General features: G+C 34.4%; 1 pseudogene; it reads left to right on the plus strand.

Moving 5' to 3' along the window:
• The first annotated feature begins 363 nt into the window (after positions 1-363).
• On the plus strand, positions 364-1,691 carry LOC112861106 (26S proteasome regulatory subunit 4 pseudogene; annotated as a pseudogene).
• Positions 1,692-8,672: the final 6,981 nt, after the last annotated feature.

An 8,672-nucleotide genomic window follows, 5' to 3' on the forward strand; every position in this document is an offset into this window, starting at 1 on the left:
AATTATTATATAATTTTACAGTTCTTCCACAATGTACAGGATTTCTAGTTGCACTCCACATATTCACCAATTCTTGGTATGATCAGTTTTGCTTATTTATTTGCCTCAATTTTATCCATTCCTGTAGGCAGGTGTGTAGTAGCATTTCATTTTGGTATTAATTGGCATTTCTCTAGAGCCTAAAGATGTTGAACTTCTTTTTTTTGATGTGCTTATTTTCTATCCATAATTCTACTTTGTTGTAGTTTAGTTCAAGTATTTTGAGTTCCTTTTTATTGGATTGTTTTCTTTCTTACTATTGAACTTTGAAATTTTTTATCTATTTCAGAAATAATTTCATTATCAGCACTTCTGGTAGTGGCGGTTGGAGGGGCTGAAGCAAGATGGGTCAAAGTCAGAGCGGTGGTCATGGCCCTGGAGGTGGCAAGAAGGATGAAAAGGACAAGGAAAAGAAATACAAACCTCCCGGGCCAACTAGAGTGGGGAAAAAGAAAAAGAAGACAAGGAGATCAGATGCTGTCAGCAAGCTAACACGGAGATACCTCACACTCCATGCCAGTTAAAGTTACTGAAAAGACTATTTTCTCATGGAGGAAGAATTCATTAGAGATCGGGAACAAATGAAACTTTTAGAAGAAAAGCAAGAGGAGGAAAGATCAAAGGTGGATGATCTGAAGGGAACCCAATGTCAGTAGGAATGTTGGAAGAGATCATTGAGGGCAATCATGCCATTGTGTCTACATCTGTGGGCTCAGAACACTACGTCAGCATTCTTTACTTTGTAGACAAGGATCTGCTGGAGCCAGGCTGCTCGGTCTTGCTTAGCCACAAGGTATATGCCATCATAAAGGTGCTCATGGATGACACAGACCCTTGATCACAGTGATGAAGGTAAAAAAGCACCCCCGCCAGGAAACTTATGCTGCTGTTGGGGGGCTGGACAACCAAATCCAGGAAATTAAGGAATCTGTGGAGCTTCCTCCAACTTATCATGAATATTATGAAGAGAGGGGCATAAAGTACCCAAAAGGGGGTCATTCTGTGCCACCTGGCACAGGTGAAACCTTATTAGCCAAAGCAGTAGCAAACCAAACCTCAGCCACTTTTTTGAGTGGTTGGTTCTGAACTTATTCAGAAGTATCTAGGTGATGGGCCTAACCTCCTTCAGGAATTGTTTCGAGTTGCAGAAGAATATGCACCATCCATCGTGTTTATTGATGAAATTGATGCCACTGGAACAAAAAGTTATGTCTCAAATTCCAGTGGTGAGAGAGAAATTCAATGAACAATGCTGGAACTGTTGAACCAGTTGGATGGATTTGATTCAAGGGGTGTCATGAAAGTGATCATGGCCACAAACCAAATGGTAACTTTGGATTCAGTACTCACCAGACCAGGCTGCATTGACAAGAAAATTATGTTCCCCCTGCCCGATGAAAAGACTAAGAAGCATGTCTTTCAGATGCACGCAAGCAGGATGACCTTGGCCAATGATGTTACACTGGATGACTTGATCATGGCTAAAGATGACTTCTCTGGGGCCGACATCCAGACAATCTGTACAGAAGTTGGTCTGATGGCCTTGAGAGAACATAGAATGAAAGCAACAAATGAAGACTCCAAAAAAATCTAAAGAAAATGTTCTTTATAAAAAACAAAAACAAAAACAAAAAACAAGGCGGCATCCCTGAGGGGCTCTATCTGTCGGAGTGTCCTGACTCCTCAGAGGTATGAGGTTGGGAAAGTTGCCCAGAGGAACCCATGTTCCAGTTGATCTTTCTTAGTAAAACCTCCTGTGTCCCTTTTTGAGTGTGATGTGCAGGGTGCCCGCTGGGCTGCCTTCATCTGTTGGTCACGTGCGGTACTCTCCCCCAAATAAGGCGAGCTCCTTTTCAAAAAAATCAAAACAAAAACAAATAAACAAAAAACAAGAAATAATTTCTTTATCAAATGTTTTATTTCAATCTGTGACTATTAATTTTTATGCAAACTAACTTGTCAATTTGCTTTTTATATATTTTTCTTTGGTTTTCTAAAAAGTCTGTGCCTTAGTCAAGGTTCCAAATGTATTCTAATGTGTTTCATCCTAAAAGTTTTGTAACTTTATTCTTTATATTTAAGTCTAAGATCTCTTTTGGGCTCATGTTTGTTTATGTTACAAAGAATGGGTTCAGGTTAATTTTTGTGTGTGTAAAATTTGTGTTCGTTTAATTCCCAAAGGCATTCGTATATACTGTGTGCTAGTATTTCATATAGTAACTAATAAAATTACTTATAATTAAACCTCTCAAAAGTCATTTCGTTGCTCTTGACCTTTTTTCAAAGTATCTGGACAGTACCACTAACAGTAGTGCTTTAACACATATTTTCTTCTACCCTGAGCTGTGCCAGACTGTTCCCTGCTGCAACTTGACCAAAATATTTAAAAAATCTCAGGGCTCATGTTTCAGAGAACTTGTCTTACTTTCACAATTGTCTAGGGTTGACTTCTATGTTGCTAAAAAGTTTAAGCATAGTTCATAAACTTGATGTTTGCACTCATACAATTTATATACTACATTAAAAAAAGTAGTGAGGACTTATGATAGCTTCCATAGCTTTTAAGGACTTCATATTAAAATTTTCAAATAATTAGTATGTCAAGATGTCTCAGTCCATGGCTTTTTCCCTCCCCTAGGTGATTGTTTCTATTTTTAATATTTAAAAAGAAATCTCTCTAGGATCTTAAGGGAAACAAAGCCAAGATCATCTTAAAAAGCTCTATACGATATAGAGATGTATATGTATATAACTATTTAACACATTTTTATTCTTAAATATATTCTTATAACTAAAAGTAAAGAAAGTAAGCTTAATATGAATCATATTTAAAGAGATAATACTGTTGATATTAAAAATTATCTATATTACAGCATTCAACTTGGGCAAAAGTCTTAAAATGATCAAAAGAAACACACTATAAAATAACAACAAAGATTCTAAGCATTAAGAATAGAGCCACATCACTATTTCAAAGGAAAGCTGATAGATCAGAAATAGCAACTACATTATTAACAACTGTTAATCATGTTATTCATTGAATAATCCACACGTTTCCTGTCTGATTTGAAATGCCGGTTTTATCTAATAAATTTCTTCTTTAATTAATAATTTGTGTTCTGCTCATTGATCTGCATATTTGTTGCTGGGCCAGCATCACAATTATTTAATCAATGGATTTTATAATACCTTTATATTATTTATGGCAACAGTACACATACTATTCTATCTTTTATGCATTTCATTTTCCATGTGAATTTTAAAGTAAATTTTTAAGTTTGTGGGGGAAATCTACAATTTAAAATAAAATTATGTTATATGACTCCCTAAATTGAGGAAATCTGATTTTTCTGCCATTTATTTTACCATTAAAGAATTATTAATTAGTCTCCATTTACTGAAATGCAATTGTGGTGTATATTCAAGATACTTTTAACCTATAAACCTTGATTATTTATTGTTAATACATTTTTGAGTTATGATACAATTTTGCGTGTTATTTTTAAAAGTATCTTTAATTTTCCTTGGAGAAGTTACTGTTAAAATTGATGAACGCTTTTAATTCTGAAGAATAAACTCATAAATTATCAAATAACCATGTTCTGTCCATTCATTTTCAATTATTCTCAATTAATAAAAATAACATGAATTTATGATATATATCTGTGAGAATAATTATAACCATAATCCATAGATATTTATATTATTTGCCAAATACTCTCTATAAAATAAAGAATTTTCCACTTGATCAAATAGGTATCTTGAGGTTCACCTAATTTTTAAGTGGTTAGGTAGTTTAAATATTTTGTTAATATGTTATTATTTTACTGTACTGTGATAATGTCAATTTTGTTAATAATCCAAGGGAAATTATTTTTTTCAATATGGTTTCCAAACACTTTGACCTGTTTATTTCACCTGTTAATTCATGACACCTGTTTGTTTATTTGCTCAATTTCCAGTTCCCATACTTACTTTCATTTTTAAAAATTTTGTGTTGAAATATGTCTCATAGTACAGGCACAATGGAAGATCCCTTTATATCTCTCCACTGAGAAATACAATAATGAATAAGACTCTTTTGGCTCTCTTGTGTCCTATAAAGATACATATGCCTCTCTCCTTGTTGCCCTATTATATCTCAAATTAAACTCTTCATTACATAAGGAGCAGAATCACTGTGTTTAGCTTGATACATACATTGTCTCATGTGATTTCATACACTTTTTTTTTTAGGAGACCAGTAGACTGACAAAGTGACCTTCCTCAAACTTACTTCAGCTATCACAACTTATGTTTGATTTCTTTGCCTATACCCAAAATGAACACTGTTATAACTCTAAGAGCTATTTTATAAAAGTTCAGTATAATTATGAAATTCAATGTTCTATCTGTATACAAAGATTAGTAAAATCACAGAATTAAAAAGTGTACCACATTCAGGGGTGTCTGGGTGGCTCAGGTCATGATCTCATGGTTTGTGACTTTGAGCCCCATCTTGGGCTCTGTGTTGACAGCTCAGAGCCTGGAGACTGCTTGGGATTCTGTGTCTCCCTCTCTCTCTGCTCACCCTCTGTCTCTCTCTGTCTCTCAAAAATAAACTTTGAAAAAAACTTATTTGAAAAATGTGCTGCATTCAGATTTAATGTCTACATATAATTGTTCTTGAGACAATTATCTCTGTATTGTATTTCTTGAATTTAGAAAGAAAACACAACTGAAATGACATAGGTTATAAATGTGTACGTTTGTGAGCAGGTATTTACATGCTTATTTTATATATTAATACATATAAACACAAAACTAGGCACTTAAAATTTTCATGTTGTTTGTAGTTTAACTGTTGAGCTATACCCAAAGCTGAATTTTGTCCTCTATTTATCTATACCTTGTTCGGCAGTGAAAATGTTGGTATGCGTAAATTATCCCATAGATCCTAATAAGAACTCAAAGATAGTAGCTTAATACAAAAGAATGTTGAATCAGACATTTTATCATAATGTGGTGCAAAAGGTTATGAGAATGGCTAAAAACAGTTATAAGGAATGGGTTAAAATAAGTTAATGGCCACAAAGGTACCTGTATGTTTTGTTTAATTTTAACAAAAATTTGAAGCTGTTTTTGAAAGATTCTGATGTGATGAGTAGCATCTGCTCTTATTTTGTTATATAACAATTTGCATAAAATCTATTAAGTTTGCTGTACTGCATGCTTCAGGAATTTAATAACCCAGAATTATGGATGATATACAGTACTTGGTAACAAATGTTAATAAACAAAAATTGTACTTCTAGCTAGAAATACATATAGAAACTAATATGTAATTTGAGGGAGAATAAATTGATTGCAAATTGTTTTCATCATTTTTAGTAATTAATTTGTTCTAATTAAGAAGGTGTGATTTGTATTTCTATGCTTCTAATTCTTTGGAGTACTACAGAAAATGCAGTTTCATCATTAACTTGATTGCACATAATGGGTATCATAAAATGCCTTTCATAGACTCTCTTTCTCTCTTGCACTCCCTCTTCTTTATAAAGTAATGAATCCATATGAAATTATCTGTTAGTTGTAAAAATGAGAAGGTTACATGATATCTATGAGGCCTTGGGTACAACAAGGTTGCCATCCCTTTCCATTCTTCTAGAAAAGTTATTGCTCTCTCTCTTCCAAAATGAATTATTTCCTTTTGACCTCCACTGGGGCAAAGAATATACTCAAGACATATTTTTACATCAATCTTTTAGCATAATATCTGTACTTTAGGCATATACATTCCATTCCTATACTCTGCTAAAGCCAAGGTTATTACATAATGCAAATGTATTCAGCCTTTCATTAACGACCTTTATGGTAAACTGTAAAGGTTTAAGAGTCTGTGCAGGTGTTTCTGTACAAGTGGAATATAGGACGATGCATAAAAACATAAGGTTTAGAGTCTTAGATCCCTATACCCAAATTTGGATTTTACCTCATATTAGCTGAGAGAACTTAGACAAAGTTATTTTCTAATCATAAGATTCTTTCCAGAAATAAGGAAACCCAAGGATTAACCTGTAGATTAAATGGAATAGAAAATATGTAGCTGGTGCCCAGTACAGAGAAATGACATAATAAATGCTGGTATCTTTAAAGCAATTCATGTTGATGTCTGTTCAAAACCACGAAGCATTCTGACTTTGCAAACAATAATTTGCAGAGCCAAATAGAAATTATTATAATATTCCAGACACATTTTATTTTGTCAAACAGTGGCACAGAGAGACATTCTAAGTGTGTGTGGGGTGTGTGTGTGTATTTTCTCCTTTGTATCTGTCAGTCCATTAACAATAAACAAATAAGGATAATTTTGAGTGACAACAATGAAGTATTTTCGGTATATTCTGGGCATTTCAAGTCAACCAAAGCCTATTATTCCAACCTATTAATCTTTGCCAAAATTGTTATTTTTGGAAGTGGCTAAAAATAATTTTGTTTTTATTTATCTTAAAAGTTTCTCTTAATTCCTCATGTTTTATTCACTTTGAACAAAAATTGAGAAAAATGGCCTCAGTCAGCCAGCCAGCCAACCAATCAAAAATTGAATATCGAGGATGTATTATACGCCAGACACAGATGATAGGCCTCCAAGAAACAACAAAATAGTCATATTTCCTACATGAAGAAGGTCTCAGTTTAGTCAAATATACACAAGTACAATGCATTAAAATGTGTTTCATATCAGGAATATATAAAAGACACTAAAAGAACACAGAGTGAATGACCCTATTATTGGCTTAGCGGAGATATGATAGTCAAAATAATCCTTGAAAATGTTCTGGAAGTATGAAAAGGAATTCATGGTAGGGAAAAAATATGTCAGTTTTTTTTTTTTTTTTTTTTTTTTTTTTTAACAACAACAGAAACTAAAGTACTAATAGGATTAAAACAGGAAGAGTTTCGGGGCGCCTGGGTGGCGCAGTCGGTTGGGCGTCCGACTTCAGCCAGGTCACGATCTCGCGGTCCGGGAGTTCGAGCCCCGCGTCAGGCTCTGGGCTGATGGCTCGGAGCCTGGAGCCTGTTTCCGATTCTGTGTCTTCCTCTCTCTCTGCCCCTCCCCCGTTCATGCTCTGTCTCTCTCTGTCCCAAAAATAAATAAAAAACGTTGAAAAAAAAAATTAAAAAAAAAAAAAAACAGGAAGAGTTTCAAATGATTACAACTCCTAATATCTCTATTCAGTATCTTTCCCAAATAATTATATATTACCCCAACATAAATCAGTATAATCTTGCTTACAGTAATTATTTTAGAGTAAAAAATTGAGGATAATAAACCATATTTAACTATTATTTTACAATGTTATCAAAAACTTCTAAATATCAAAAGCCTTCGACATAATATTTGATAATGTTGCTATTATCTCTCTAATAAACACACTGTAGTGAAACAGGATAACAATGTCATCTGTGATCATACAGCCAATAAATGAATGCAGTTGCATCAAAATAACATCCAGCTTACTAAAACTTGTGCACTTTCGACTCTACCACTTCTGACTCTCATCATTTTTAAACCCTTTTATCCTTTTGTTGTTGTTGTTGTTGTTCACGGGGTAACTAGTTTAGTGGCTTGGACAGACCTATCTATCTATATCATATTCATGTCACTCAAAACACATGTAATGAGTGCCTGTTATCAACCGAATACCCTTCTCGTCATGAGAGATACAGGAGAAAACTAAACCAGTCTTGCCTAGGAACCTGCCCAATGGGTAAAATCCATTAGAACACAAGTAACTGCAGTGTGTAATCTGAACAAATGAGTCTAACATGCCTGGAGTATAATTAATCACATTCCTCCTATTTCTCTAAATGAAGTTTAAAATGTTGAAACACTGTCAAAACAAAAATTACACTGAACAAAGTTCAACAGTCAAGGAAGACTTTCTTCATGGCTATTGGAAGAGTGGAGAGGGGACAGAACTCCCTTTGAACTCAATTCCACTCAGAGGAAAGGTGGGAGGGTTCTTAAGCCCTGGAGTAAGTTAGTACAAAAGTACTGAGGACCTCAGGGGGTGGCATTGGTGTATAGGATGTGCCAGGTGCATTCAGTTTTTCCTGCGTTTGCAAGGGTTTTTTTTTTTTTTTTTTCTTTTTGATCACGGTCATTTGTATTTGCTCATTACTGCCCATTACAGTTAGCCTCTTGCCTTCTTATTGACAGAGGCAGACGGTAGTGCTGTTATCCTTGATGATTACAGTTCAAAGGGATGGCTCCCAGGAACTTGACAAGGGCTTTACTGGTTTGTAAAACTGGCAAGAAACTTCATCTCAACAGGGCACAGAAAGAGTTTATAAGTTTTCTAGAGTAAATATTCTAAGAAAAAAAGAGGTCAGGGTCTAGAGTCAGGTAGAAGCATCTAAAAGTTAGTCAAGCTGAGGGAAACGTAAGTCTTCCTTGGGTACTAAACATGTTTGATTGCCAGGAGCACGGTTTTTACATGCTGTTTCTTCCTTCTTATTTCCACTGTATTATTCAAGGCCCTTGGGCACTTAAATCTCACTCTGGTCACTCATGTGGTAGAAACGTCTTGTTTAATGTGTTTTGTTTAGACTGCAAATTGTTGTTTCTAAAACTAATATAGGCAATATTT

Source organism: Puma concolor, chromosome A1, assembly GCF_028749965.1.
Source record: "Puma concolor isolate L17-30 chromosome A1, mPumCon1.1.hap2, whole genome shotgun sequence".
NCBI classification, from domain to species: Eukaryota; Metazoa; Chordata; class Mammalia; order Carnivora; family Felidae; genus Puma; species Puma concolor.